The sequence below is a fragment of the Pan troglodytes genome, chromosome 10 (assembly GCF_028858775.2).
Source record: "Pan troglodytes isolate AG18354 chromosome 10, NHGRI_mPanTro3-v2.0_pri, whole genome shotgun sequence".
NCBI classification, from domain to species: domain Eukaryota; kingdom Metazoa; phylum Chordata; class Mammalia; order Primates; family Hominidae; genus Pan; species Pan troglodytes.
Genome location: NC_072408.2, coordinates 126,352,501 through 126,380,486, shown reverse-complemented (window position 1 = coordinate 126,380,486; position 27,986 = coordinate 126,352,501). Strand labels below are relative to the sequence as shown.

General features: G+C 41.1%; 1 long non-coding RNA gene across 1 annotated transcript in view; it reads left to right on the top strand.

Moving 5' to 3' along the window:
- The window catches only part of LOC104001710 (uncharacterized), a 281,675-nt gene that overhangs the window by 91,651 nt on the left and 162,038 nt on the right, over positions 1 to 27,986 (top strand). Inside the window, exon 2 of the long non-coding RNA XR_010148165.1 lies at positions 22,591 to 22,688. This is a non-coding gene — a long non-coding RNA (uncharacterized LOC104001710). The remainder of the gene's footprint in view (positions 1 to 22,590; positions 22,689 to 27,986) is intronic.

Genomic DNA, 27,986 nt, shown 5'->3' with positions numbered 1-27,986 from the left:
AGGAAGGGTTGTAATGTCATCCTAAATGTTTTCAATTATACATGAAGGAGTGGGCTTTCTATCGCAATCCAGCAAGAAAGCTCTTCTTGGGCTCCTAGGGAATTTTTGTGCATTAAGAATTAAAACTTTCCTGCATCTTTTTGGCCAAGGAAGGTTCGACATGATTTTGCTAAGGGATGATTCTTTCTCTTGTTCTTTTGTGAAAGATTGAAAGTGGGTTTTTAAAAGAGCCACAGATCCCAATATTTAACCCATTCTCCCTCTCATTTCTCTTTCTATCATAGTCAACTACCTCCTTCTCCAGCCTCCCTTTTCACATCTCTGTTCTTTCTGTCTCTTTGATCTTTTTGCACAGTGAATCTGATGAGGGACAACAAGTATGTTTCTTTATGACTCGCACTCTGAGGTGCTGGGTTGGTTGGTTTGTGTTCCTTACAAAAACCAAAACAAAACATCAGTTTCAGGAAATAGGATGTGAAATTGTTTATAGTTATAAGAATTTTCAATCTTATGGCCTTGGATGACTTCCGTTTCTTTTTAGGCAGCCCAAGTTTGAGAAGAGCAGAGTTCAGGCAATGAAGAAAGAAGTTTCCAATATTAAGGCTAAAATTGGAATGTGATGAATTCCCGGTCTCTGAAAGTTTTTCTGAAGATGTTGTGTAGGCTAGGGAGGTCGGGTTAGATGGGCCAGTGCTCTTCCTGGCTGCTCACCAAAGTCACCTGGGGGAGCTTTTCAAAAGGGGAAGATGTATTTTTAGCCTGGGTTCTAATCCTAGGATCTTTGTTTATTAAAATCCTCCCTTGAGATTCAGATGGAGCCAACCTGGGTCTGGTCCCAAATGGCTTTTAGGAACAGTATCAGCAGAACTGTAAGGCACCTTAGAAAGGCCTGAGGACTCCCTGGGATCCTCCATGATTTTAGAAACTAACTTAGGTCAAAGGTCACCTACTCATGTCTGGGATAATGGTAGCCAAAAATGGCAGGGCACATGCCTGGATAAGTCAAATCCCCGTCCCCTCGCTTCTCATTTGGGTGACCTCGGACAAGTCAATCTGTGAGAGCCTCAGTTTTCTTGCCTATAAAATGGGGACAATAATGCCAACTCTAATGCAGTTGTTGTGATGATTAAAGGAGACAGTGCATGTAAATTGCTTATCACAGTGCCTGGCACGTGATAAGCACTCAGTAAGTCTTAGTTGTTGGAGGCTTTAAAAGGACAAAGTGACTTTTATCAAGAGGATTTGAGGTGGCATGAGGTAAGCCAGAGCCATTGGGATGCTTCAAATTAGAGGATGGAAACTTGAGAATTGTTGCTATCAAAACCTGAACTCATGAAAAGAATAATGGAAAAGGTGTTATGTATTTACAAGAATGAACGCCCTTTCCTAATTCCCAAACACTTGGGAGAATTCAGCTTAAACCATGAGACAGAAAATATTATTCTGGACACTTAGTGAACTTTTGATATTGGGAGACATACTGGTCTTTTTTTTTTTTCCTTCTGTTCCTCTAAATACCCTTGTTGCCACCACAGGGGCTTTGCATATGCTCTTTCCGCCGTCTGGAATACCATCCTTCTGATCTTTATGTGGTTGGCTCCTTTTTGATATTCAGGCCTCAGCTCCCATGTTGCCTGCTCAGCTAAGCCTCCTGTTAGCACATGAGCTAATGTGGCCACTAAGTCACTATCACATCATCTCCCTCCCAGGCACTTAATATTGTTTGAAATAATCTTTTCCAACTATTATCCTCCTCCTCCTCAACAATCATCATCATCATCATCACCATCATCATCACCATCATCATCATCATCACTACTATTATTTACCCAGCATCCATCTTCCTCACTAATATGTAAGCCTCACAAAGCAGAAACCTTCCTTTACTATTGTATCCCAGGAATTAGAACAGTGCCTGGCATGTAGTAAACACCCACTTAATATCAAGCAAATGAATGAGTGAATGAATAAAGTGACATATAAATGTCAAAGACATAATTGTTTATTAAGAAATCAGGGTGTCTAAAGACAAGCAGTCTTAGGACTTGAAGGAACCAGTCAGATGATTAACCTCAAAGCATTCTTTTTTATAGGTAATGGCATTTTTTTTTTTTTTTTGAGGTGGAGTCTTGCTGTCTCCCAGGCTGGAGTGCAGTGGCGCTATCTCGGCTCACTGCAAGTTCCGCCTCCCGGGTTCATGCCATTCCCCTGCCTCAGCCTCCTGAGTAGCTGGGACTACAGGCGCCCGCCACCATGCCCGGCTGATTTTTTGTATTTTTAGTAGAGACGGGGTTTCACCGTGTTAGCCAGGATGGTCTCGATCTCCTGACCTTGTGATCCACCCGCCTCGGCCTCCCAAAGTGCTGGGATTACAGGTGTGAGCCACCATGCCCGGCCTATAGGTAATGGCATTTTTAGAGATTGGGGCCGGGCTTAGTATTCTGGTGTCCAGATTTGGGCAAGTATGCATAGGAAGACAAGGGAACTACGTATTTGAAATTAGGACTCTGGCCACAGTGGTTGTATTGACATGGAAAAATTGAGAATAAATGGCCATAGGTTTTGGACCAGATAAACTCTCTACAACATATCCCGACAATGAAAGCCTTCCTTAGGGTGATGGTTGTCTATGCTTAAATGCCTTCTCTGACATTTAGGGATCAGTAAGGGTTAGTTTCAAAAGGTGACTGAATTTGACTGGGGGAGGCTCCTTGGCACTTGGAGAATTGACCTCAATGTTTAGTGCTAGAAGATTGAAGATATCAGAGCACTAGCAATAAGTAGATTGTATTAGCACTTAGCTTGGCTCCCTGGTGTCCCACTGGGAATAGCCGTACCCTACACTTTGCTTCACTGGTTTAATGGGAGGAGTTCAGGACAATAAAAAAAGCCCACATATCCTCATCTCAGGCATCTGGGATTCACATCTCCTTTCACAAAAGACATGTTATAATGGAGGCTTCAACCATTCACTCATTCATTCATTCATTCATTCATTTATTTAGCATATAGTCATCTAATGCCTACGTTATGGGCTGAACTGTGTCTCCCCAGAATTTATATGTAGGAGTCCTAGTCTCTGTATCCCAGAATGTGACTCTATTTGGAGATAGGGCCCTTAAATAGGGAATTACATTCAAATGAGGTCAGTGGGATGGGCCCTAATCTATTGCTATGCTAGAACTTAAGTCTGCCATTTTATTATTTGTTTTGTTTCCTCTTCTTTTCCCTTCCTTCCTTCCTTCTTTCCTTCCTTCCTTCCTTCCTTCTTTCCTCCTCTCCTCTCCTCTCCTCTCCTTCCTTTTCCTTTCCTTTCCTTCCCAGTCTTGCTCTTGTTCCCCAGGCTGGAGTGCGATGGTGCGATTTTGGCTCACTGCAACCTCCGCCTTCCGGGTTCAAGCAATTCTCTTGCCTCAGCCTCTCGAGTAGCTGGGATTACAGGTGCCTGCCACCATGCCCAGCTAATTTTTGTATTTTTAGTAGAGACGGGGTTTTACCATGTTGGCCAGGCTGGTCTAGAACTCCTGACCTCAGGTGATCCACCCGCCTCAGCCTCCCAAAGTGCTGGGATTACAGGCGTGAGCCACCGTGCCCAGCCTCCTCTGTTTTTCTTTACTTGCCTTCCTATAGGTTACTTGAATACTTTTTGAGATTCCATTTTGATTTATTTCTAGTATTTTTCAATATCTCTCTGTATAGTTTTTGTAGTGGTTTCTCTGGGTAGTGATGTACATGTATTATTAATATATAAATATATATTATATATGCGTATCTCCACACACATACATGCATATATTATAAATTACATATATATTTATTATAAATTTCCTGATATAAAGGACGTGTAACATTCAACTTGCAAATAATTAAAAATATACAATATTTTAGTAGTAAATTTCAAATACCCAGTTCTCACAGAATTCTTATTGATTTTTGTCAAATTCTTTTATCTTTAGCCAACCTAGGGTTGCATTGATGAATGAGTGTAGTTTTGACATGAATGTTAGTTGATATTTTTGTTTAGGTTAATGAGAAAGGCAAAAATGAAACAATGAAGACATGGGAATTTCACTTATTTGTCAATGATATGAGCAACTTTTTTGCTAAGCTGGATAATAGTTTCAATACTGGAAGAGTATTTCTTCTTTTTTGTTATTCATAATGTGATGACTCCTTTTAAGTTTAATCTACATTGTTAATATTTTATGTATCACTTTTAAAAGTCTAGATCTGGGTTGGCAAATTACAGCTGTGGGTCAAATCTGCCTGCCATATGCCTGCACCCATTTGTTTACATATTGTTTATGGCTGCTTTTGTACTGCAGTGGTAGAGTTGTATAGTTGTGACAGAGACTGTGTGGCTTACAAAACTGCAAATATGTATTGTCTGGCCCTTTACAGAAACAATTTGCTGGTCCCTGGCTTAGACAATCAACAAAACAGTTAAGGTATTATTTGTAATGTTACCAATTTCTGTGGTGTAAATATTCTCACCAACCTGAGGTCACTAAGTGTGATGTTGGAAAGAGATGTATAGTTAGCACACCATTATGTAGTGTTTCTACCATATATATATGCTATAGAAAGAAATAACCTCAAAGCATCAATAATAATAAAATATTGTAAAATAATTAGAAAACATTGAATTTTTATTATCTGTTTTATGTATTTATTTATATATTTATTTATTTATTTATTTTTGAGTCGGAGTCTCACTCTGTTGCCCAGGCTGGAGTGCAGTGGCACAATCTTAGCTCACTGCAAACTCTGCCTCCCAGGCTCAAGTGATCCTCCCACCTCAGCTTCCTGAGTAGCTGGGATTACAGGTATGTGTCACCACACTTGGTTAATTTTTGTATTTTTAGTAGAGACAGAGTTTCACCATGTCAGCCAGGCTGGTCTAGAACTCAAGCGATCCACCCACGTTCGCCTCCCAAGGTGCTGGGATTACAGGCAGGAGCCATAGTGCCTGGTCATCATCTTTGTTTTAAATATAATTTATTTAATTGTAAGTTCATATAATCATTTTAAGTAATGGCTGCATTTAACAGGTAGTTCACAGAATTAATGTAAATTTAACAACTGGCTCCTCAGAAGTTGATATGAGCCAGCTCTGGCACATCACTGGGTTCAGTCTTCATGAGGGTTGTCTTATTTCTGGTTTGCCCTCACTTTTGGCGTCTTATTTCTGGTTTGCCCTCACTTTTGGCATATAGCCCTTTTCAGTGAAAGGGACAGCCCTTTCATTGAAATTCAAGTGAAAGCCTGGGTGTGCTTTCCTGTGATATGGTTTGGCTCTGTGTCCCCACCCAAATCCCATCTCGAACTGTAATCCTCACGCGTGGAGGAGGGGAAGTGATTGGATCACGGGGCGGTTTCCCCCATGCTGTTCTTGTGATAGGAAATTCTCACAAGATCTGATGGTTTTAAAAGCAGCAGTTTTTCCTGTGCTCTCACTTCTCTCTCCTGCTGCCACGTAAGATGTGCCTTTGCTTCTCCTTTACCTTCTACCATGATTGTAAGTTTCCTGAGGCCTCCCCAGCCACTCGGAACTGTGAGTCAATTAAATCTCTTTCCTTTATAAATTACCCGGTCTCGGGTAGTTCTTTATAGCAGTGTGAAAACAGACTAATACAACCTGTGACCTTTCTCCTTGTTAGATCCTGAGCTCTTATTTTGCTTCTCAATATTTGTCCTGTTGTGATGGTGGAAAGCTTTGCTAAACTTCTCAACCTCTTATATCCACTTTCTTCTCAGTTTCTTAGCTTGGTGCTATTGACAAATTGGCAGAAGATGGCATAGAATGTCAGACTAACCTCAGCGGGCTCAGAGAACTTTAACCTCTTAAGCCCTGGCTGCTTTGATATCTTTGCAATGCCTTCAGATAGATTTTTTGGGCATTTATTGATCTTTTCAAATTGCTTTTGCCAGGAACATTCTGACACAGGCTAGTTCATCAGAACCAGAAGTGAAGCCCCCTGTTTATGATGTTGTAAGTAGAAGTTTTTATATTGCCAAATATATCTGAGCATAGAACTCAGTTTTCCTTTATGATAACTCGTTTAGAAATCCTTTATTAAACTCAAGGTCATTCATATTTTCTTCAAAAATTTAGACTTTTATTTTCACATTTAAGTCTTTTTTTTTTTTTTTTTTTTGAGACGGAGTCTCATCATCCAGGCTGGAGTGCAGTGGTGTGATCTCAGCTCACTACATCCTCCGCCTCATGAGTTCAAGTGATTCTCCTGCCTCAGTCTCCTGAGTAGCTGGGATTACAGGTGCACATCACCAAGCCCAGCTAATTTTTGTATTTTTAGTAGAGATGGGGTTTGGCCATGTTGGCCAGGCTGGTCTTGAACTCCTGACCTCAGGTGATCCACCTGCCTCGGTCTCTCAAAATGCTGGGATTACAGGTGTGAGCCACCATGCCCGGTCTCACATTTAAGTCTTTAATCCATTTGGAGCTGTTTTTTTTAATAGTGTGAAGTAGATATCAAATTAAAAAAAAATTTTTCACAGATAGCTTATTGTCCTAATGGTGTTTATAGAGTAGGGATATACTTTTCCTAGTGACCTGTGATATTTCTTTTGTCGTATGTCTAGTACTGTGTCTGCACTCTCTACTCTGTTTAATTAAACTATTTTTAATTTTTTGCACCAATAAAGTACTATCTTAATTGCTATAGTTTTCTAAGGTAAGTCTTGATTTCTTTTTCTTTTCCAAAAAATGTCGTGGCTGTCTTTGGCTTTTTTCTCTTTTGGAATTAGCTTTTCAAGTTTCACAAAAAACTTTATTAGAATTTCATTTGAAATTGCCTGAATATTTATATAATCAATTTGGGGAGGAATATCTTTCTTGATATAAACATGTCTTTAATGTCTTTCAAGGGAGTTGTATAGTTGTATAATTTTCCACTTGAGGCTCTGCTTATTTTTAAAATATCTGTATTTCTGGCTACCAGTTTATTTTGCCATCATTGTTGAGTATTTTATTTTATTATTTATTATTTTTTAAGAAGGAGTCTCGCTCTGTCACCCAGGCTGGAGTGCAGTGGCATGATCTCGGCTCACTGCAACCTCTGCCTCCTGGGTTCAAGCCCAGCTAATTTTTGTATTTTTAGTAGAGATGCGGTTTCACCGTGTTGGCCAGGCTGGTCTCGAACTCCTGACCTCAAGTGATCCGCCCGTCTTGGCCTCCCAAAGTACTGGGATTACAGGCGTGAGCCACTGTGCCTGGCCTGTTGAGTATTTTAAATGTTATATTTCTGTTTGTTGTTGATGCAGATAAATACAGTTAAATTTTATATCACTATTATATTCAATTACCTTGCTAAATTGCCTAATTTATTCTAATAATTTATAGAGTCTTTGCAGTTTCTATGTGAATAATCACATTCATTGCAAATAATTCATTTTGTTGCCACATTTTAATCATTCTACCTTGGTTTAATCATCTCATATTAGTGCATTGGCTGGGGTATCCAGTACAATTTTGAATGGAAGAAGTGAGAATGAGCACCCTTCTTTTGTTCCCTCCTCTAAAGGGAATACTTCTAAATTTTACCTGCAATTATGATTTCTGTTACAGGTTTTAGGTAGACACGTTTATCAAGTTAACTATTTTTTTTCTCCTATTCCTAGTTTGCTAAGTGTGCTCTGTTTTTTAAAACAAATTACAAATGAATGTTGAATTCTATCCAATGCCTTTTCTTCATCCATTGACAAGATCATATAGTTTTTTTCCTTTGATCTGAAAATGTGACAATTTACATTAAAGGATTTTTAAAGGTTAAGCTAATCTTACATTCATGGTATAAGCCAAATTGGCCATGAAGGATTTTATTATATGATATAGTTTATGATACGATATATGAATGATATATTTCATGAACATATAGCTAGGTTTTGCTTTCCGATATTTAGGATTTTTGCACATGTATTTATTTGCAAGTTTATCCTGTAACTTTCCTTTTTCATTCTCTGTCTGGTTTTGGTATTGGAATTATATTAGATTAACGGGTACATTTCCTCTCAGGAATTCTTCGGAAGCACTTGTATAAAATTGGAATTATCTGTTTCTTGAAAATTTGCTGTAAGTTTTTACAATTCTATCTAGATCTTTTTCTTTCCTTTGAGGAAATATTTTAAATTACTGACAAATGTTCTTCATTTTAGAACTATTCTTGTTTTCTGTTTCTTTCTGAGCCAGTTTTGTAAAATATATAATTTTCCATGTAGTCTAAACTGTCAAATTTATTGTCATAAAGTTTTTCATAGTATTTCATTATCTTTTAAAATCTCTCTTTTAGGTATTTTTAGACATATTCTCCATTTGTGCTTTTTCTCTCTCTTTACTAGATCAATCTCACCAGAGACCTGCATCTATTATTATTTTTTCTTGAAGAACCAACATTTGGTTTTTTAAAAAATCATTTCTCTTTTTTAATTTATATATATAATATTATATATAATATATATTATAATATATAATATATATAATATTATATATTATATATAATATTATATATATATATAAAATATATATATTTTTGAGATGGAGTTTTTGCTCTTGTCGCCCAGGCTGGAGTACAATGGCATGATCTGGGCTCACTGCAACCTCCACCTCCCGGGTTCAAGCGATTCTCCTGACTCAGGCTCCCGAGTAGCTAGGATTACAGGTGTGCGCCACCATGCCCGGCCAATTTTTTGTATTTTTAGTAGAGACAGGGTTTTACTACGTGGGCCAGGTTGGTCTTGAACTCCTGATCTCAGGTGATCCACCTGCCTTGGCCTCCCAAAGTGCTGAGATTACAGGCATGAGCTGCTGCACCCGGCCTATTAATTTATATTCTTTTTACTATTACTATTGCCTGCCTTCTTTCTTTGAGCTTACTTTGTTATATTTATAACTTCCTAACCTGGATACTTAGTTCACTAATTTTTAGCCTTTATTTTTAATATAAAAATTTAAGAATATACATTTTTCGAAGTACTTCACTAGATGCATCCCATAAACTTTAATTTATAGCATTTTCATTATTTTCAATTGTAAGTATTTGTACATTTTCATTATGATTTTTCTTGGATTCATGTTATATAGAAGCATGTTCTTCTTTTTAAAATTGAGAAGCACATTCTCTAAGGTCAACATTTTTTGTTTTCTTTTTGTTATCGACTCCATTACATTGTGATCAGAGGTCATAATCTATATGACATTGATTCTTTGAAAGTTGTTGAAACACTTTACTGCCTGAAATGTGGTCAATTTTTGTAACTGTTTCATATGTAATTGAGAAGAATGTGTGTTCTCTAATTGTTGGGTACTGGGTTCTGTATATATCTATTAAATCAGATTTTTTAATTGTGTTGTTCAAAGACTCAGTTACTGCAAGGTATGTGTTGAAATCTTCCATTTTGAACACCTGGATCCTGCTATGGCTGAAACATCTATCTTTGGATTTCTTTTTTTTCATTTGAGCCAATGAATTTTTGTTTTTTTGCTTGAGTGGGCTTGGATTGGGTTTTGTTCCACAAACCTAAATGGCTGTCGGTGGACAGTTCGATTGCTTCCACCTTTTGGCTGTTGTGAATAATGCTATGAAAATAGGTATACAAGTCTCTTTTTGAGGCCGTGCTTTCAACTCTCTTTTTAATGTTTTGAAGAACTGCCATACTGTTTTCTGTAACAGCTACACTATTTTACATTCTCACCAATGGTACACAAGGGTTCCAGTTTCTCCCTATCATCACTAATATTTGTTATTTTCAATTTCTTTTGACTATAGCCATCCTCATGGGTGTGAGGTGATATCTCATGTGGCCAACAGGTTTTTATCATGCGTCTGGCACTGTGCTAAGTGGATTACAGCACAGCAAACACACTTACAGAACTTGAAGCCGTGTGGGTATAAAACATACACACATACCGAATTACAGTTTTGCAAATTGCTCTAAGGGAGAACTTCTCCAAGGGAGAAGTTACAGGGAATGGGGTCGAGGGCGTGACTTACTCCTAGAGGAGGGGCATCTCTTAAAGAGATACGTGGTAGGCTGGGCTTGGTTGCTCACGCCTGTAATCTCAGCACTTTGGGAGGCTGAGGCGGGTGGATCATCTGAGGCTGGGAGTTCGAGACCAGCCTGGCCAACATGGAGAAACGCCATCTCTACTAAAAATACAAAATCAGCCATGCATGGTAGTGCGTGCCTATAATCCCAGCTACTCAGGAAGGCTGAGGCAGGAGAATCGCTTGAACCTGGGAGGCGGAGGTTGCAGTGAGCTGAGATCATGACACTGCACTCCAGCCTGGGCAATAAGAGCGAAACTCGGTCTCAAAAAAAAAAAAAAAAAAAAAAAGACATGGTAGCTCGCTCCCATGCATCCTCCTGGGATGGAGAACTTTTCATGCTGTTTCCTTAACAGGCTTCTGGGGAGGTGACCTTTTAGCTGCTAAGTTTTCAGAGGCCCACAGGTCCTTTCTTAGCACACAGTAGCCTTCGGGACTGGGGCTTGCCAAACATCTTCAGAAGTCCCCAAAGAGCTCTTACTCTGGCAAACAGTTTGCCATCAATAAACAGGGCAGTGCTTCCTGCCCAGATGCCTGTTAAACTTGCCTCTCTGCCACAGTGAGTCACTCTTAGCAAAGGTTGCCTTGTTGGGCAGGATGGTCTGGTGACCCAAGGCCACTTGGTTTTCTGTGATCCCTTTTGCCAATTTGTGACCAGAAGTTAGATGGTCACTGGGGCGAGGGGAACTGGTGGTAAATGGAGTCACCAGAGGTGGCAGGATGGTTGCTATGTTTGGGTGCATTTTCCGTTAATTCTGTCTAAATAGGTTTTTTAAAACATATATGTATTTATTTATTTATTTTTATTTTTTTGAGACAGAGTCTCACTCTGTCTCCAAGGCTGGAGTGCAGTGGTGCGATCTCAGCTCACTGGAACCTCCACCTTCTGGGTTCAAGCTATTCTCCTGCCTCAGCCTCCTGAGTAGCTGGGATTACAGGTACGCACCACCACGCCTGGCTAATTTTTTTTTTTTGGAGACGGAGTCTCGCTCTGTTGCCCAAACTTGAGTGCAGTGGTGCAATCTTGGCTCACTGCAAGCTCCGCCTCCCGGGTTCACGCCATTCTCCTGCCTCAGCCTCCCAAGTAGCTGGGACTACAGGCGCCCACCACCACGCCCGGCTAATTTTTTGTATTTTTTAGTAGAGACGGGGTTTCACCGTGTTAGCCAGGATGGTCTCGATCTCCTGACCTCGTGATCCACCTGCCTCGGCCTCCCAAAGTGCTGGGATTACAGGTGTGAGCCACCGCGCCCGGCCTAATTTTTGTATTTTTAGTAGAGACTGGGTTTCACCATATTGGCCAGGCTGGTCTCCAACTCTGGACCTCAGGTGATCTGCCTGCCTCGGCCTCCCAAAGTGCTGGAGTTACAGGTGTGAGCCACCGTGCCCAGCCACTAAATAGTTTTTAAAATATATATAGAGAGAGTGGCAAGATTGGACCCAATGATCCTTTCTTGCTTGGCATTTGGAGAGCTTGAGAGGAGGTGCCCAGGGCAGTCATTTTGACATTTTCTTTGAAGAGACAGGATGACACCACCCAGTTATGCTAAATTCTTGGAAAATTAGTGCAATACCCCTCTCTTCTTTCTCACTCAAGAAAGTCCAGAAGAAAGCCAAATTATAGGCTGGGTGCAGTGGCTCATGCCTGTAATCTCAGTGCTTTGGAAGGCTGAGGTGGGAGGATTGCTCGAGGCCAGGAGTTCAAGACCAGCCTGGGCAACATAGTCAGACCTCATCTCTACAAAAAATTTAAACAAATCAGCTGGGTATGGTGGCATCTGCCAGTAGCCCCAGCTACTTAGGAGGCTGAGGTGGGAGGATCGCTTGAGCCCAGGAGTTCAGGGTTACAATGAGCTCTAATTGTGCCATTGCACTCCAGCCTGAGTGACAGAGCTCTAAAAAAAATTCCAAATTATAGGTGTAATATCATTATAGCAAAGCATACTTGGCATAGCACCTGGCACTTAGACCTGTGCTCAAGACCATAAGCTATTTTTATTTATTGTTATTATTATTATTATTATTATTATTATTTTTGAGATAGAGTCTTGCTCTGTTGCCCAGGCTGGAGTGCAGTGGTGCGATCTCGGCTCACTGCAATCTCTGCCTCCCTGGTTCAAGTGATTCTCTGCCTCAGCCTCCCAAGTAGCTGGGATTACAGGCACCCGTCACCACGCCCAGCTAATTTTTGTATTTTTAGTAGAGACGGGGTTTCGCCATGTTGGCCAGGCTGGTCTCGAACTCCTGACCTTATGTGATCCACCCACCTCAGCCTCATAAAGTGCTGGGATTACAGGTGTGAATCACTGCGCCCGGCTTATTTTTAATTAATTATTATTATGTATGTCTTAGGCCTAACCTTCAACCAGGAGTAGCCAAACCACACCCCATGGTCCAAATCCATCCTGCCACCTGTTTTTGTATGACCTGAGAACTAAGAATAATTTTTGCATTTTTAAGTAGCTAAAAAAGAGAATAATAGTCTCTGACATGAAAATTGTATGAAATTCAAATTGCAGTATCCTTAAATAAAGCTTAATGGGAACACAGCATTGCCTGTTTGTTTATGCATTGTCTGTGACTGCTTTCACACCACCATGGCCGAGTTCAGCAGAGACCATATGACCCACAAAGTCTCAAATATTTATTTTCTGTTCCTTTACAGAAAAAGTTTGCCAAAACTCTTACTAGACTGTCACATCCATTGGAATCCACAAGTACGTACTTGTTGAATATTTGTTTTATCTGTGAGGTTCAAGACCATGTCCATCTTGCTCGCTATTGTCTTTCTCTCTCTCTCTTTTTTTTTTTTGAGACGGAGTTTTGCTCTTTCGCCCAGGCTGGAGTGCAGTGGGTGATCTCGGCTCACTGCAACCTCTGCCTTCCGGTTTCAAGCAATTCTCCTGCCTCAGCCTCCCCAGTAGCTGGGATTACAGGCGTCCACCAACACGCCTGGCTAATTTTTGTATTTTTAATAGAGATGGGGTTTCACCATGTTGGCCAGGCTGGTCTTGAACTCCTGACCTTGTGATCCACCCTCCTTGGCCTCCCAAAGTGCTGGGATTACAGGCATGAGCCACTGCGCCCAGCCTCACCATTGTCTTTCTATTTCTGAATACAGAATTGATCTCAGTCGTTTCTGTGGAGTTCATTGTTACCCAGATGTCTTGGGATTTTCCAGGTTTCATGGGTCATCTTCCATTACAGTTGTTATATAATTGTTTGAGCTCTGTTTTGCGTTGATCCAAAAGAATTGCAGTTTTATACCAGGCAGTCCTCCCCGGGCATTTCTGGGGGTCCTTGAGGAATGCTTTCATGTTCCCACATCTGTTTTAAGAGTATTCCTCTGGGAGCCTCCTCCTAAGTTCTCTGCTAGACATCTTTCATTGCCCTAATTAGCCCTATTTCTTTTACTGGAGATCTGGAGGTGAGAGCAGAAAAACATCATAGGAAAGCCTAGACCCTAAATCCCAGACTTCACATATTTTAGAGCTCATGCATCGTGCTCATGAGCACCCCAACTGGTGAACCTTTTTCTCCTGCCATGGTGTCGTGGGCTCACCCTGTTTCCCATGTCGTTGGAGTCTTTGACTATCTCTCCTCCAAATCTCAACTTCCACTTTGTTCCAGAGAGAGAGAAGGAGAAGCCTTTCCTCTCCATCACACAAAGTATTCTTTAGAGAGATGCATTTCTTCCCTCCATGACCTTTTCAGAAGAGGAGATTGCAGCCAGGTGCGGTGGCTCACACCTGTAATCCCAGCATTTTAGGAGGCTGAGGTAGGCCAATTGCTTGAGGTCAGGAGTTCCAGACCAGGCTGGCCAACATGGTGAAACCCCGTCTACTAAAAATACAAAAATTTAGCCAGGCATGATGTTGAGCACCTATAATCCTAGCTACTCAGGAGGCTGAGACACGAGAATCACTTGAGCCGGGAGGTGGAGGTTGCAGTGAGCTGACATTGCGCCACCGTACTTCAGCCTGGGCGACAGAGCGAGACTCCATCTCAAAAAAAAAAAAAAAAAAAGAGGAGATTGTTTACCCTTTGCTTAACTGAAATGCCTCCAGGAGTCCAAGAGTGTTCTCCCAAAACAAAACAGAAATTTTCCTTCCTCTTCTCTTCAGACCCACTGTGATGAACTCAATCTCTGTCTGATGAGTAGCTGAAAAAAATGCTGGTGGCTTTAAAATACCTGTTTGTCCCCCACTTTGAGCCTACAAGATAGTAGAAAATATCAAAATTCAGTTTCACAGCACAAATGAATAAATGAACCTCCTCTATCTACATATATATATGTATATGGTAAATACAATGTTCTGTATTTACATTGTAAATACATTTTATATAGCACATATATGTATTATATAAATACATGTACTTTTCTCTATATAGCATATCATACAGTAAAATATTATAGGGTCAGGCACGGTGGCTCATGCCTGCAATCCCAGTGCTTTGGGAGGCCAAGGCAGGAGGATCGCTTGAGGCCTGAAGTTCAAGACCAGCCTGGGCAACATAGGGAGACCCTGTCTCTACAAAGCATTTAAAAAAGTTAGCCAGGTGTGGTGGTGCACACCTGTGGTCCTAGTTGCTTGGGAGACTGAGGCAAGAGGATTGCTTGAGCCCAGGAGTTGGAGGCTGCAGTGAGCTATGATTGTGCCACTGTACTCCAGCCTGAATGACAGAGCGAGACTCTGTCTCAATAAATAAATAAATAAATAAAATAATATGTTAAATTACCTAAAAACATTGATACTTTATTATTAGTGGCTTATGTCTTTCTTCATAGGGATTCAGACCCAGCCTTGGTTAATCTCTGGTTAAGAAACGCTGGGCCTAACAGCCAGGTGCTGATGCCTGAAATTATGAGATGAATTTCTGATTGGGCTTCTTGGCTTCACGCGTACTTTTCCATGCCCACAGCCTGGTATCCTCCTCCAATGTTAGCCAGCTCTGGTGTTTAAAAATGATCTCCAAAGTCCCCAGGACTGGGGGCAAGGGAGGTGAGAAGAGAGGATGGGACAAGCATGGGCATTGATCGATGACCTCCTCTTCCTGGAAGAGTCTTCCAAGTATCTGCCCTACCGGTAGCAGGTTATTCTAGGCTCCTGTCTGTGGGGGTGCGATGGTGTTAATAACATCCTGTGCTGAGTGGGCACAGGTGGAGGAAGTGGATACCCAGGAAGCTGGAGGAAGGGAAGAGAGGCAGTGAGTGGGTTCACAGGCTGAGAAAAGCACTTTGATGTGCTAGTGGGGTCTGGTGTTAGAATCTGGCTTTGAGGTTCTTTTAGGGGTAACAGCTGTGATCAAAGAACCAGTGCCATTGTGATGGTAGTGAGAATAATGCCTGTTTATGTCTCTTCTTTTTGCTACTTTTTTTATGACGAAAGTCATAGATTCCTTTTTTACATTTAAAAAATATATGTAAGAGAATAAAAATGGATCCCATCACTAAAAGATTTCATCAAAAAATATCCATGGAGCTTCACCTGTGGCTAGATTCCAGGTTCTGGGAATAGAGAGAGAACAAAACAGACACCCTCCCTCCTTCCTGGAATTTATGAACAGATGAACAAATGAATAAGATATTTTCAGATAGTGATAAAGGCAAGGAAGAAAATAAAAGAGAACATACAAGTATCTTGGTGGGAGGTTAGTTTAGCAAGAGGTGATCATTGTTCACATTTGCGTGTGTGGTGTTCAAGGTCTTTTTTACCTTTAGTGTCTGTCCTTCTCTTTGCATTCTGATCTAATTATGCATCATCTATCTAAAAATGGGATCATGATGTACACGCTGTGTTGTAACCTTATTTTTTTCATTTACTTGGAAACATCTGTTTCATTTATTCATCGGCATCATTATTTTTACAGATGCAGAGCAATTCATCACATAGGCTATACCATGCTTACATAACCAGCCCTTTATGATTGCACATAGGTTGCTTCCATTGTGTTGAAAAGATGATGTGTCTGGAAACTGTCCCTTTCCTTACATTGCCACTACCACCTCCCTGGCTCAAGCTTGGGAGGTGGCAGGTCCCTTGCTTGGACCATTGAAGTAGCCTCTTAACTAGTCCTCTGGCTTCATTTTATACTCCTCTGCCAAGATTTTATATTTCTGGTCATGCCACTCTTTGGCTTCCAAACTATCATTGGCTCCCTACTGCCTACACAATGAAACCTAAACATCTTGGATTTATGATGGTTGGTTGTGCACTCGTAAAACTGGATGGCTTGAATAAGCATGTGAAAAGATGCTAAATACCCTTAGTCATTACAAAAAATGCAAATCGAAACCACAACTAGATACTACTTCACCTTTATTAGAATGGCTGTTAAAAGCAACAATAACAACAATGGAATATAATAAGTGTTGGCAAGGATGCAGAGAAATTGAAACCCTTGTACATTGCTGGTGGGAATGTAAAATGCTGCAGCCGCTACAGAAAACAATACGATGGTTTCTCAAAAAGCTAAACAGAATTACTATACAGCCCAGCAATTTCACTTCTAGGTAGATAACCAAAAGAATTGAAAACAAGGACTTGAACAGATACTTGCTCATCAGTGTTCACTGCAGCATTAGTCACAATAGTTAAAATGTGGAAACAAACCAAATGTCCATCCACCAATGAAACGATAAAGGGAATGTGGAATATTCATATGATGGGATATTATTTAGGTGTACAAAGGAATGAAGATACAGTACATCCCTCAGCATGGATGAAACTTGAAGGCATTATGCTAAATGATATAAGCCAAACACAAAGTGATCAATGTTGTATAATTCCACTTACAGTAAATACATAGATTAGGTAAATTTAAGGAGACAGAAAGTAGATTAGAGATTACCATGTTCCTGGGAATGGGGAGGTATTGCTTAATGGGTACAGAGTTTCCGCAAGGGTGATGGAAGAGTTTTGGAAGATGGAAGAGTTTCAAGATAGTGATGATAGTTGTACAGCAATATGAATGTAATTAATGCCATTGAATTGTCAACTTAAAAATGATTAAAATGGCAAATTTTATGTTATGTATATTTTAGTACAATTAAAAAAAAAACCTGGATGATATGTCCATCCCTGCCTCCATGCCTTTGCTCACATGGCTTTGCTCTTGCTGGGGAACACTTTTCTTACATTTTTGTCTATTGAAATCTCATTCTGTTTTCAAGGCCGATCTCAAATAGGACCTCCTTCCTTGATGACTTTTCTAACTTATTGTCTCCCTATGTGTTCTCAAACCCATGTGATCTTCCATTTGTTTGAGCTCTCAGACTATGTTCTATGTCCCTTTTGGGCTGTTTCTTTGCCTTCATCACTTACTATGCTGTAAGTTCTTTGAGTAGAGGGACCTTGCCTTATTCATCTTTGCATTATTCATCCAACAAATATTTACTGAGACCATACTATGTGGTAGCCTGGAATATAATGCCAGTACACTGTAAAAAGTCAATTAATGTTCAATTGAGTTGGCATGCCATATGTGGTCTGGACCTCGAATTTTTGGAGGACTTTCAGAGTGTGTAACCTTAAGGAGGAGTCAGTTTTCCTCCCTACTTAATAGTCTTGTTGGCACTCATTCTTGGAAGTAGTGGACTATCATAGGTAGTTTTCTCTTTCTTCTGGGAACATATATCATTCTTCTTTTTGGGAAATCATTTTCTTTCTTCTTCCCTGACTCCAACCCATGTGATTTGAGTGAACTGCCATGTTTTCACATGATCTTGCTCTCTTGGTTGCTGTTGATTGGTTCAAGGTGAACACCTGACCCAAGATGGACCAATCAGAGCTTTGCCCTAGGATTTTTGAAACCAGAACAGAGAGGAGAGCCTGGGGAGTTGAGAAGCCACATTGCCACGTGTGTTAGAAGCTGGCATGCAGCAGGATGTGGCTGATGCACAGAGAGAAGAAGAGAGGAGAAGAGAGAAAAAAACCCTGGTTCCAGTTGCATCAAAGATCCATCTGTATCTTTATCCCTTTCAGAGCTTGATGTTTCAACACTTCATTGTATTCCTCAAGGCAACAAATTCCCCTTTAGTCTAAGTTAGTTTGAGTTTAGACTCTGTCACTTGCAACCAAATTGCTGCACCTCTCTGAGCCTCAGTTTCCTCATTATAAAGTATTGATAATGACCCCTTCCTCATATTTTAAAAATTTGATGCATATAAAATGCTTATGATGGTTCCTGGCACATAACACACACCCAATAAATGTTAACAATGATTACTATTGGAATTAGCATTCATAGTGCCTGGAGACGATGTGAATGAAAACATAAGTCTATCAAATAAGAATAGAGATGGCTCTGATTTTTCTTTAGGCTCTATCCAAGACAGAAGGGCCATTTTTTTTTTCATGACTTTAGTACCTCTTTGCTTAATGTCCTTGTAAGGCCCAGACATGCCTCCTTCATTGATGACAAGGAGTTCTCACCACCGTTAGCCAGTTCTCATTAAGGTGTCTCCACTATGGGGGTCTGAGACACAGATGGGCTTGTTCCATACTCTGAAAGGAGCCTCGCTTCACTACATTCCCCTTTGGCTCCAGCTGATAGACACTCAGTACACAGTTCCAAGACTTAATTGCATTCTGCTTGTATGTTGCCAAACACTAAAACCTTGTTGTTGGAGTTAAGTGTTTTGGGAAATGGTCTGTAATATTTCACCAACCGAGACTTCAAAAAGTTGGAATTGCTGAATGAGCTGCCAGATCTGAACTTGATCTCCAATTGGCCCACCTGTGCTCACTGGAGAGGACGTGTTGAAACCTTTCCTGTGAGCTCTGTGAATTCATTTAAGAAATATTCTGTCCCTGCAGTGGCATTTAGTGGCACATAGTAGACTCTCAATTGTGGATTTTAAATATATTATGCATTTTAAAGACACTAAAAATATAATAACTTCAAATACTTAAATCATGGTTACACTGTGTCAGACACTCTTTCAAGCATCTACATATACTAATGCAGTGGTTCATGAACTCTCCTGCACATTAGAATCACGTGGGTAATTTAAAATAGTCCCTATGCTCAGGCCACACCCTACACCAATGAAATCAGGCTCTCCTAAATTGAGTTTTAAACACTCCCCAGGTGACTCACATATGTAGTCAACTGTGAGAATCAGGGAATGAACTCATTTAATCTTCATAACACCTTATAAAACAGGTGCTGCTACTACTCATGTTGCATAAGTGAGGAAACTCAGGCACAAGAGACAGATTAAGTAAGTGACTTGCCCAAGGTCACACAGCTGACAGATGTCAGAGCCAAGTGTTGAACCAGGCTGTATGGTCCCAGAATTCATGCCTTTAATCACCAAAACCTGTAACCAGAGGCCCGCATATTCTTTTTATTTGAAAAAATTTATCTTAAAAGTATTTGTTTACACACACACACACACACACACACACACACACCACATGTGTTTACGTTATACAGATTAATTGTATAATGAAAATCTGTGGCCCCGTCAACCAAAGAACTAGGGCATTGCCAATAAGGCATACACCTGATGCTCTTTCCCAGTCCAGGGCCCCAGGTCCCCTCCACAGAGGTCATTGTTATCCTGAGTTTGGGAGTGTATCACTGCTTTGCATATATAAAGTCATACCTACACAGCATGTGTTTTACTCTTGCTTATGCTTGTTTTATAAAAATGAGATCATGCTATTATATGTAGTCTTCTGGTTTTAATTTTTTTCCTACTATTTCTCAAATTTTTTTTTTAATTTTTATTTTAGGTTCAGGGGTACATGTGCAGGTTTGTTGTACATTAATAGGTAAACTTGTGTTTCGGGGGCTTGTGGTACAGGTTATTTCATCACCCAGGTATTAAGTACCCAATAGTTATTTTTTCTGCTCCTCTCCCTCCTCCCACCCTCCATCCTCAGGTAGGCTCCAGTGTCTGTGGTTCTCTTCTTTGTGTCTACGAGTTCTCGTCATTCAGCTCCCACTTATCAGTGAGAACATGCAGTATTTGGTTTTCTGTTTCTGTGTTAGTTTGCCAAGGATAATGGGCCTCCAGCTCCATCTATGTTCCTGCAAAAGACATAATCTCATTCTTTTTTATGACTGCATAGTATGCTGTGGTGTATATGTACCACATTTTCTTTATCCAATCTGTCATTGAGAAGCTTGCGTATTCTTATTCTTATTCTCTGTCCCCATCCCACTGTCTGGTTCAAACTCCCATGCTCTCATAATGTCTCCCGGACATTTCGAAGTCTCCTCATTGGTCTTCTTTCTTGAGTCTCAGGCTCTCTAACTCAGCTCTGTCCAATGGAATTATAATGCGAGCCACATATGTAATTTTAAATTTTCCACTGGCCACATTAAACAAGTAAAAAGCAGGATAAATTAATTTTAATACCATATTTTATTTAACCCAATATATTCCAAATATCCTTTTGACACATAATCAATATTAAATAATATTAACGAGATAGTCTACATTCCTTTTTTCATACTCAGTGTTCAAAGTCCCGTGTGTATTTTATGCTTATAGTTGTTGAAAAATCACGAAATCCATGCATTTAGATAAAGAGACTTTATTTTTTTAAAAAGGGTTACAGTCTACAAGGTGGCCATCCCACAGGCTGGGAACCATACTTCTGGCCAAAGTCATTAGCAGGCATTTTGAAGGAGGTGGGGTTGGTTTTTTTTTTTTTTTTTTTTTTTTTTGAGATGGAGTCTCGCTTTGTTGCCCAGGCTGAAGTGCAGTGGCGTGATCTCGGCTCACTGCAAGCTTCACCTCCCGGGTTCATGCCATTCTCCTGCCTCAGCCTCCCTAATAGCTGGGACTACAGGTGCCCGCCACCACGCCTGGCTAATTTTTGTATTTTTAGTAGAGACGGCGTTTCACCTTGTTGGCCAGGATAGCCTCGATCTCCTGACCTCATGATCTGCCCACCTTGGCCTCCCAAAGTGCTGGGATTACAGGCGTGAGCCACTGGGCCTGGCCAGAAGGAGGAGGGGCTGGACAGGAATTTTAGCTCACTGGGGTGGCCAAGTATGCGTATTCAACAGGTTATAAGAGGAGTTATGAATATTTATGAAGGCAGTTATGACACGTGTATTGAACAAATATGCATGTGACATGTGACATATCACCCCACCTTGGGGTGGGGCTTGATATTTAAATGTATTATAATTAGATCCTATATGTCAAAAGGTCTTTTTAGAACAAAGGCACTCATGTGCACAGCCTCTGTAAACTGGCCAGAATCAGTCCATGGTCAGTGGTCTTTTTTATTAGGAGAAAGTTATTGAAATCAATTTCTTGCCTAATCAAAGCTGTAGTTATGGCTGGTGGAAAGGGAATGGTGCGGGGGAGGATCAGTTAGTCAGTGTCTGGTGGTTGGTTCGTTGCAGTTGTTTTAACACTGCTTATCTCAAGGCCGGTACTTGTTTAGCTGCTAGAGAAAAAGAAAAACCTTGTGGCAGTTAGAATATAGTTTATTCTTTAAGTGAAGGAGTGTGTGACTTAACCCTTTCCTGGCATGGCCTTAGGCCCTGTTTATAACTTGGTATCTTATTACTACGAAGAGTTCATTTTGTCGGTCTTGTGATCTCTATTTTAACATTAACGCTGGTCAGTTGTCTGTAAACTACACAAAAGAGGGGGTATAACGAGGTGTGTCGGACCTCCGGTTCTTGTCATTGTCGTGAACTCAGTTTTTAAGGTTTTTCTGGGGGTCTCTTTGGCCAAGAGGGGGTCTGTTCTGTCAGTGGGGCAGGGGGCTTAAGATTTTATTTTTAGTTACATAGCACATCTCAATTTGGACTGGCCATGTGTCCAGTGCTCAATAGCCACACGTGGCTAATGACCCTCATATTGGATGGTGCAGCTCTAACCCATTCCCCACCCTGCAGACAGAGCAAACTTTCTAAAATGGAAACATCACCAGTTTTCTCAACAATTTAGAACATATCCCTGGCTTCCTATTACTCTCAAGACAAATTCCTCAAGGTTCTTTGTGATTTATTTCCAACTCACCCTTCTAGTCTATTTTTCTGTAACTTCACATAGGGACCTTCCAGCGCTATCAAACTTCATTTTTCTCCCCGAATACGTAATTGTTTTTCAGGTCACCGTGACTTTGCACAGGCGGTTTTCTCCACCTGAAAGGTCGTTCCTGTTCTCTTGTTCTTTCCACTTCTTCGCCTACAACATTCCTCTTCCCCTCAAATGCCTTCTCGTTTATTTAAAAAATCTTCGAGGATTCATCTGGGGTGGATTAGTCCAACCCTCCTGTGCATTCATATGGAACCTTGAATACAGCTTTTATCATATTTGTCGGTAGCTGCCTATGTGCTCACATCTCTCACAAGGCCAAGTGCTTCACCAGAGCAAGGATCATGGCTTGTCTCCCTTTCTGCTCCCAGTACCTTTCTCTCTCAGTGCCTGTCAAATATTCGGCACATAATATTAGACCCCATTCCCTCCATTCATTCGTATTACTTGCCTGGTCTTGGTTGAAATGTAGATTTGGGACCCTCATAATCTAGCTCTCTGATTTTACAGATGGGGAAACTGAAGCCCTAGAGGAAAAGAAGACTAAATGTATTACCATCTGACCCACTTCCTGGCCAGCCTGTTCACCTGTCTGCTGTTCTTCATTGGTGAGTTTTCTGCAAAGGTAAAATGGCATTAAATTGAAGATGAGAGGAGGAGGCCAGTTGGCCTGCTTTATGCCATCAGTGGTTCATGAAATCATAAAGTGTAAACAAAATGTTTGTAAATGAGACCGCATTTCAGATGCCCTAGAGTTGCTAGACCTGTAATGCAATCCTCTTACAAGTGCTGGTATAATGAGAAAAGGGTGTTAAATTTATTGTCTTTGTAAATTTGTGTCCCTTTCCTCCTCTATTGGAACTGCCTTACAAGTGAGATCCAGCTGCTGTTTTAGCAAACTTGGATGGCGATGTTTCTGTGTCACCCCAAGTAAAAATGGTTTGGGGTGGGTGATCTGTTTCTTTGATCCCTTGAAACCTCAGCTCTCTTTTTTTATCATGGGGTCAGGGTGGGGAGAAAGAGAGAGAGAGAGAGATTTAGAATGTGCTCAGAACAGCCAGTTTGTGGGGTGAACTAAAGAACATTGCAGAGCATTATTTCATGCTCCTTGATTTAGGCACTTGGCCATTTGACTCCCATTAACCTGGAAATTGCATGTTTAAAAAAACCTCTATGTAAAGTTAAGTTTTTTATGCACAAGTTAGGTGCACTGTTTCTCTTGGCAAACTCGCTTTTGTTGGGAGAGAAGCTAGAGAACCAAGGAGGAGATAGAGGAGGGGTTAATTAGGATATCAGTTGCCTGGGGTCATTTAATGCAAGGGAAGATAACTAATCTTTCAGTATCTGAGAGCATCACTGGGGTACAGAGAGAAGCATGCCAATTCATAGGTACCCCTGATGCTCTAGAATTAATATTAGGAGATTTAAAGAAGAGGCATTGGAAGCTTATCAGAAGTAACACTGGGGATGAGAAGACAAGAATGCCACTATTATCCCTTTCATATTGTGGAATGCCCAACTTCTCCTGGGTTTCTTAGCTTGCCTAATGCCAGACACGTGGTCTCTTTCTCAGTATAGACTGAATTGCCAGGGTCAATCCACACCCAAACTACTCGTAAAACTTCAAATAGACTTTTGCTAAGATAGCTATAAATATAAGTTCTAATATTTTTTTCTGCTCCCTAATGGATCATCTTGTGCAGCCCTTCCACTTTGAAGACCATTGAGCTAGGAAATATACTTACCCAGCGCCTCTTTTCACAGTGGTAGAGACATGAGGGTTGGCTCTGATAACAGTCCCCACCTTGCATTTGTTTCATGCTCTTTTAAATCCAAATTGGCACTTTCACACCTGCTGCAAAACGGAGTGATAAAACATCTGTGTTCTTAGTCTTTCCGTTTTCTGTTGATTGATGTTGTGAATTTAACTCAGGATTTTGTCTTAGCATTACCTGCATGATATATCCCATAGCAGTGCCTTTCTCTACGACCTCACTCGCCCTCTTAGAGGAAGAGGTGTCTAGAATTTGACTATGCTTATATACAGATCTCTTTTCTTTCTCCTGCTGCATTAATTGGGAATCAGTTTGTTGCAAGTGAAGGAAATCAAATTAAATCTGGCTTCCGAAGAAAGAGAAGCTGTTAGCCACCATAATCAAAAGTTCAAAGATCTGGCTAGAGAGCCAGGGGCCCAAATGATGCGACCAATATTTGATCTCTCTTTTGCTGCATTTCTTGGCTTTGTTTTCCTCCCTTTGTTGGCAATTTCTCTCTGTGTGTTGGTTCCCAGAAGCTGTAGGCTTGTTTTATCCTTAGTGTCAACAGTTCCAGAAAAAAGAGGGCTTCTTGTTCTCTCTTCCAGTTCCAACATAAGTTCGGGAATTGAGCTTTATTGGATTACTTTGGGTGTCCATCCTGAGCCATTTGCTATGATTAGGGAAATGTCATGCTTGCATTATCCAGGTCTTGGTCACATGCCCACACCTGGCACTGGATTGAGGCACTGCTCAATCCACAATGAATGAGAGTCAGGAGGAAGGGGTTGCTGCCTAAAGAAGAGGGAGTGGGTAGACACAAGCTACACATGTGTTCCACCTTTGAGTGAGGACTTTCCTTGACAGAGGCTCAACCACAGGGTTGGAACAATACAGTCCTTTGCCTGAATTACAGCTTTCATTTTGCTATGCAATTGTGACGCCAACTATCCGGAGGTAGGTCAAAACTTTCAGATTAAGGGTACACAAGAATGTCTTCAATTAAGACACCATTCATAGTGGTCCCAGGCCACCTATACTTCTGACCAGCTGGCTACAATTTGAGGGTTCCCACTAGCCCCTCTGGTCCATTAATTCACTATCATATATATCATACTTTGTTGAGTTCTTATCTGTTTATAAGACAGAACAACCCACAGAACTCAACAAAATATGATATAGATGATTACAATTTTATTATAAAGGATATAAATCAAAATGATCCAAATGAAGAGTGACACAGAGTGAAGTCTGGGAGGGTCCAAGATGTGGCATTTCCATGTCTTCAGGATATCGATATATGATTATCGAATAGGGAAACTCACTGGAATGTCGGATGTTCAGAATTTTTATTAGGGCTTCATCATGTAGACATGCTTGGTTGAATCAATGGCCATGTGATTGAACCCCACCTCCAACCCTCCTTCTGTCTCCAGAGCATAGGAAGATGAAAGGATATAACGTGGTTCAAAACCCCAACCCTCTAATCACATTGTTGGTCTTTCTGGCATGACCAGCTTCCAGCCAAAAACTATCTAGGGACCCACTGTGGATCACCTTATTAGCATAAACTCAGGGGTGATCTGTGGGGCCCACTATGAATAACAAAGAAACTCTTCTCACTCAGGAACTTCTAAGGGTTTAGAGGATCCCTCCAAGAAACTGGGGATAAAGACCAAACCAATTCCTTATGATACACCACTCCTCTATGCTGGATCCCAAACTCTTCCCAGGCCTGGAAACTAACACCGTCCAATATTCACTGTCTCCTCTGCTGCCACCACTTCTGGACCCAACACCAACTCTGGCTGAGGCTTTCAGCCTCTTCCTCCCTCAGCCCATCAGAGATCTCCTTTGGGGTCTCCTCCTGAACCCTACTGTCCCCTATTCCAAGCCCTTCTTTCTTTTCCTCCCAAAGCTAGTGACTTTGGAAGAGTCCACCTCTCTGTGTCTCAGTTTCTTCATTGGTAAATGTAGGATGTGGATTGGTTTCAACTCAGCTGTTACTTCTTCCAGTAAGCCTTCTCTAGAGGACACTTTTGTTTTTTTGTGAGTAGCATCTGAGTCCTTTTCCTTTTCTTGGGGAACTTTCACTCTATGAGATTAATATTTCTCCTATTATGAAAGTCAAACAATCCAGATACTTGCTTTCTCAGCTTTTTTTGTCAACTAGGATATGATCATGTGACTTAGGCTTTGCAATCGGATTTTTATGTTTTCAGAGGCAGTAATGTAAAGACTCAGAGTTAAATTAGCCAGAATCAGATTCTATTGCTTGCATATAAAGACGTTGGCTGATGTACCTTTTTTGACTTGCCAGACTCGGGTGGTGGCTTTCTGTGTGCTCCATCTTTCTCTGCCATTGTTGTCATAGCTAAGTTGTATTGAGTCTTTACTGTAAGCTGGATGCTTTACACAGCCTATCTCACTGAATTTTTTTTTTTTTTGAGATGGAGTCTCACTCTGTCATCCAGGCTGGAGTGCAGTAGCGTGATCTCGGCTCACTACAACCTCTGTCTCCCGGGTTCAAGCAATTCTTCTGCCTCAGCCTCCAGAGTAGCTGGGATAACAGGTGCCTGCCACCACTCCTGGCTAATTTTTATATTTTTAGTAGAGAGGGGTTTCCCCATGTTGGCCAGGCTGGTGGTCTTGAACTCCTGACCTCAAGTGATCTGCCCACCTTGGCCTCCCATAGTGTTGGGATTACAGGCGTGAGCCACCAAGACTGGCCCAGGCTATCTCATTGACTCTTTAGTGATGTTCTCATTTTATAGATGAGATATATAGAAGTGAAGATACCTCTCAAGGTCATACAGCCAATGACAACACAACTAGGATCTGAACTTTCTCAGTCTGACACCTGAACATTCTGTTTTAACCATCACACTAGAACACCACTATTTAACCTTTGGAGGACACAGGCTCTCTTTATACCTCTGGCGTCTCTCAAATAGCCTGGAGCATGGTAGGTACTCAATGATATGCAAGCTCAGGTTGATGAGAAGGTCTCACCTGGCTCAAACATTCTATGAGTTTCCTACCTCCACCTGTCAAACTGCAGCCCTTCTTCTTTCAGCCCCCTTCTTCCACTTGTTACCTCCAGGACTTACCATCTAATCAATATAAACTATTCTTCACCTCCTTCACACCCCTGTTCCCATGAACACCTTAAAATGATTGTTGAAAATCTTCCCCAGTCACCAGTTTTTCATTTTCACCCCTGTTCCTAGATTATTTTGACTTTGGGGATGAAGATGTCTCTGCCTTGTGAAGGGCTTTGCACTGTGTCATGTTCTCTGCCTTACCCCCAGCTCCTTAGTGACCCCTGAGTTTCACATCTTTGGGAAGGTCTTAGCAGAGTTAATGTTGCCATTTGCAAGACACACTGCAGCCTTTTTGTGGAGTTCCAAGTATAACAAATCTGGGTTCTCTTTGGCATGATGACATCTTGCTTGAAAGAGTCAAAGGCTTTCTCTGAGATTTGCAGACGAGGGAGTTATCATTCAAACAGCTATCAAAAGAGCAGATGTTAGTTAAGGGCGAGGCGTGAGAATGATATTGTTATTGGTTTATGCAACTGAGTAGTTTCAGCTTCAAGTAGCAGAAAACCCAGACTCAGCTGCTTTGGGCAATGAAGGTTGTATCAACTCACTTCAAAATGTTCCAACCAAGGTGATTCTCTTGAATCTGCCCCTTGTTGGCAGCAAGGTGCCTGCACAATTTAGTGAAGACATGATAACTTCCGGGAAAGGATTGTTTTCCTCTGTGCTCTGTGTTTTTTTTTTTTTTTTTTTTTGAGATGGAGTCTTGTTCTGTCACCCAGGCTGAAGTGCAATGGCGTGATCTCGGCTCACTGCAACCTCCGCCTCCCGGGTTCAAGTGATTCTCCTGCCTCAGCCTCCTGAGTAGCTGGGATTACAGGTGCCCACCACACCCAGCTAATTTTTGTATTTTTAGTAGCGATGGGGTTTCACCAGGTTGGCCTGGCTGGTCTCGAACTTCTGACCTCAGGTGATCCACCTGCCTTGGCCTCCCTAAGTGCTGGGATTAAGTGATTGCGTGAGCCATTGTGCCCGGCCTCCTCTGTGTTTGTTTTAAGAAGAAACAAACCTTCTTATACACATATATACACACGTATATATGTATACACAT